Source organism: Dendrobates tinctorius, unplaced genomic scaffold (assembly GCF_039654945.1).
Source record: "Dendrobates tinctorius isolate UK_male_01 unplaced genomic scaffold, ASM3965494v1 ptg000038l, whole genome shotgun sequence".
Classification (NCBI taxonomy): Eukaryota; Metazoa; Chordata; class Amphibia; order Anura; family Dendrobatidae; genus Dendrobates; species Dendrobates tinctorius.
The window spans coordinates 18,954,738-18,958,611 of record NW_027361706.1 but is presented as its reverse complement, the minus strand read 5'-3'; the positions used below and the strand labels follow the sequence as shown (position 1 = coordinate 18,958,611).

General features: G+C 39.4%; 1 long non-coding RNA gene across 1 annotated transcript; it reads right to left on the bottom strand.

Moving 5' to 3' along the window:
- Positions 1-1,019: 1,019 nt before the first annotated feature.
- Positions 1,020-2,212, bottom strand: LOC141088358 (uncharacterized). Its single transcript, XR_012231920.1, has 3 exons — positions 2,127-2,212; positions 1,705-1,793; positions 1,020-1,070 (listed from the first exon to the last, which is right to left on the bottom strand). It is a non-coding gene; the product is annotated as an uncharacterized lncRNA (long non-coding RNA).
- Positions 2,213-3,874: the final 1,662 nt, after the last annotated feature.

Sequence of the window (3,874 nt, the reverse complement as noted above, 5' to 3'; positions counted from 1 at the left end):
CCAATTTTCTTCTGTTTGGTGTCCAAACCATCAGACATTTAGTATTGATTCATTTGTCATTCATGTCAGTAATATTCAATTAACTTTAAAAGGACAATGATCAATTATAATATATTTAAATAATAAGGAGTGATTGCGCACCCTTCGGGCGCACGCTGGGATTACGAACCACACAATGGGGTGTAACCACGCATCAGACTGACCTCACCATGGGGTGTAACCACGCACCAGACTGGCGTATGTGCAGACTAACAGCAAGCATAAAAACCAGGTGTACCTCTCCTGCCACTCCTACCTTGTGTATGAAAAAGTTCTGTCGTTAATACTGTTCGGGTAGAGCTATTCGATAGCGCTATCCATGAAGAAAGTGCACGTGTAGAGATATCCCATAGCTTTATTCCTAAAGGAAATGAACGGGTAGAGCAATCCGATAGCGCTATCCCTCAATGTTGCTGAGCATAAGCTATTTCACATGGTTGAGCGCACTTGGGATCTGCCCCCAAGGCCCTGCCCATGCCCAATGTTTGGTCCGTAGACCGCGGCTAGGAGTTAGTCCCGCTTTTGTGTACAAAATTTTTGGGCTTTTACAATTGTCAAAGATCTTAGTAAAAGACTTGTTTGTACACACAGTTTACAGTCCTTTAGATGTTTCTGGTGCACTGGTGACAGCAGGCAAAAATGCAGCTATGTCTGATAGTGCGAGCAGCCCTGGATAAACCACGCCGACAGGATGATATAAACCGACGGAAGACGGAACCTATGAGAAAAGATGTAAAACTAAAGTAAGTAATGGGACTCCATATTAGAGAACACTACTGTGGTGTCACTGTGACCGGACAGTAGAGGAATCTTCTCCATACAGAGGTCGGATCATTGTCAGTTATCAAACATGTGCAATGCCACCACTGACAGATCACATCTGCTTCACATGACTTCTTCTCACTGACCTCAAACAACAAGGAGATTATGGTCACACTTACCTCGCCTCCTCTTCCCCTCTTCTACTTTATCTGTTTTTTGCTTTGTTCTCAGTTTTTGTGCAGATTTCTCTCTCTCCTGAACTGGAGATTCTAATGAAAAAGTTAGACAAAGATGTTGATTATAAACTCCTAATAGATTATCTTTATAGAGTTATGCAAACTGGTTAATATGCACCTGTAGCCTCTATGTGCCGCCATGTGGTGTCTCCCAAAGGAACGATGTCCCCTTATTAACATGACATTACTTGCAGCAAGCCAAAGTGTTATAATAATAAAACTTCAGCGTAAGATTAAAGAAGACCCGTCATAAATATCCAAGATGCACTCTTACTTTATTTCTCCTGCTCCCCTTAGACGTCTGTTTTAGGTTTTGTTAAAATCCCCCTTACGATTCCAGAGATGGGAGTCTTTTTAGTCAGTGCTAATTCTTATGTTCTTTACCATGGGGGTGTGGCTCACAGTATAAAACAGCAGAGCAGCCTGAAGACACGCCCCCAGATAATCCTGGGAGCACCGCCCCCTTGGAAAAGACCATAAAAATTAGCACTAAATACAAAGGCCAATATTTCTGGATCCATACTGTGGATTTTAGCAAAACGAAAATTTTAATACTCAGGGGGGCAGTGGGAATAAAGTAAGGAATTTTCAGATCCTTCATTTGCAAATTCATATTATACTTTTGTGTTATAAGCTATAATAGGATGGCATATAAACCAGTACATACCTGATAATGAGGGCGAGGATGGCTCACTGTTTTTAGCAGTGAAACACTGATTGTCATCATCAGTTTTGGAATGGGGAGGTTCTTGCTGCCTGTTTGGTAGAAGAAAGTCAAGTAAATTATGAGTGAAAATCAAATGCAAAAGACCACTTAGAACAACAAGAAGGGGACACCCTGCTCAGGGCGCCATTCCACCAGCACGAATAAAGTCTAACTAGTAATATTGGCCTATAATGAGCTGGAAATGAATGGCTGGTCACAATGATCAAATGATACTTCTGGGTTATCACAAGCAAGCTGCACAGAAACCAGTTATCATGGGGTGGTGGATGCTGGATTTAGATTTGTGTAACTTGTGTCTAAACATACATCAGAATTTAACCTAATAATAATAATAATAATAATAATAATAATAATCTACTCACATGTCTGAGTGTTTTTCACTGTTCTCTGGGGAGCACAATGGAGGTGACATGGGCTCTTCATTGGTCACCATCATGTTATTGGTGGTATATAGCTAAAACACACAGAGATATAGAAAATAGATATATTTTTCAACTTTTTTTTATAATTATAGGTTTTATACATTTTATTGACCACATACTTACTTTACAAAACTTTTGAGAAGATGAAACAAAGTTTTTTATTTCTGGACAGCCATTGTCCTCATTTGTGTCCTCTTCATCTGAATTCCTAAATTTGTAATTCCCAATGCGAGCTGCAAAGTACAGAAGTTATCAGAGATTATTAGTATAAGACCCGGTCAGACAGTCACCATGTTATCACTAATAATCATGGGAACTGATTATCACATATAATGAAAGAAAAGACACACAGCAGTTTTCTGCAGATGACGTCTCATTTTACTTACTGTTAAAGTAGCGGGTGTTCTCATCTGACTTAAGATCAGGAATGAACAGAGGCTTTTGACTTAGAAGGTTGTTAAAATCTAACACACGCATAAATGGATGCATTTTTATCTCATTAGCTCCTCCTGGAAAAGAAAAACAAGACAGAAATTGATACAATCATTGTCAGAGAAACTACTCCATATATGTACAGTTTATATTAATCTGAACTGAAGATGTAACAGAGACAACATGAAGGAAATATACTGAACATTGTAGCATGAAGAATGGGGAATGGACAAGTTGGTAGAGTAGAGAATCTCAGTGCTGATCCTTATGGACACAATCATTTGAGCTGTAATAAGTCATTAACAATACTATTATAATATTACCTGTCCCAAGTCTTTGTTCTGGATTTTTTCTGAGCAGCTGAGTGATGATACCCCGAGCAGCGGGTGGAGGAAAGTAATTAGATCTCCAAATTATTTCATCTGTTATATAAAAAGCAAATATTAAAAGGAAAGAAAACCTATTAATTTATTTTCATAAAAAAATGTCTTTAACAAAGCTAGAAACTAAACCAAAGAACAAATCAACCCAAATAACAGTGACGTGACATGCCTTCAGATTATTTTACTCACCTCTGACAATACTGCGTAACTTCTCCTTTTCGGAAGCTCTATAAAATGGTGTAAATCCAAAAAGAAACTCATAGAGGATGATCCCTACTGACCACCAGTCAAGGGGCCTGCCATAGCCCTTCTTTAGGATCACTTCTGGGGCCATGTAACTTGTGGTGCCAGCAGTCTGGAAACCAATAGAAGAATGAGATGATTAATAAATATGATTACAAAAATTAACATCAGTGGAAAAGTGATGAGAAATTATCACAGAAGGAGAAAGAGATGAGATTTTTAAAGTACAAGATCCTGTAAGTAAAGCCGACCTCTTTATCACGGAACTCTCTGGTGATGTCCGTCGTTGTAGCCGTGTAGAGTTTTGATGATGGTCTCATGAGGCCGACTTTTGAAACCCCAAAATCGGTCACTTTAATATGTCCTGTCGATGTTATCAGGAGGCTGTAAAAGAAAAGATGGTGTCAGCCCCAAGTAATATCCCATAGACTGTATAACAAGCTGTAACTTTCATCCCCTCAAGGGTCACTTACTTTGAAGGCTTCAGGTCTCTGTGCACCACACCATAGCTGTGCAGATATTCCACAGCAAGCACCGTTTCTGCAATGTACAGCCGGGCGAAGGTGATAGGTAAAGGACCCCTGTGCTTTAGAAGATTGTCACAGTCTCCTCCTAGAGCAGAAAGCAAAT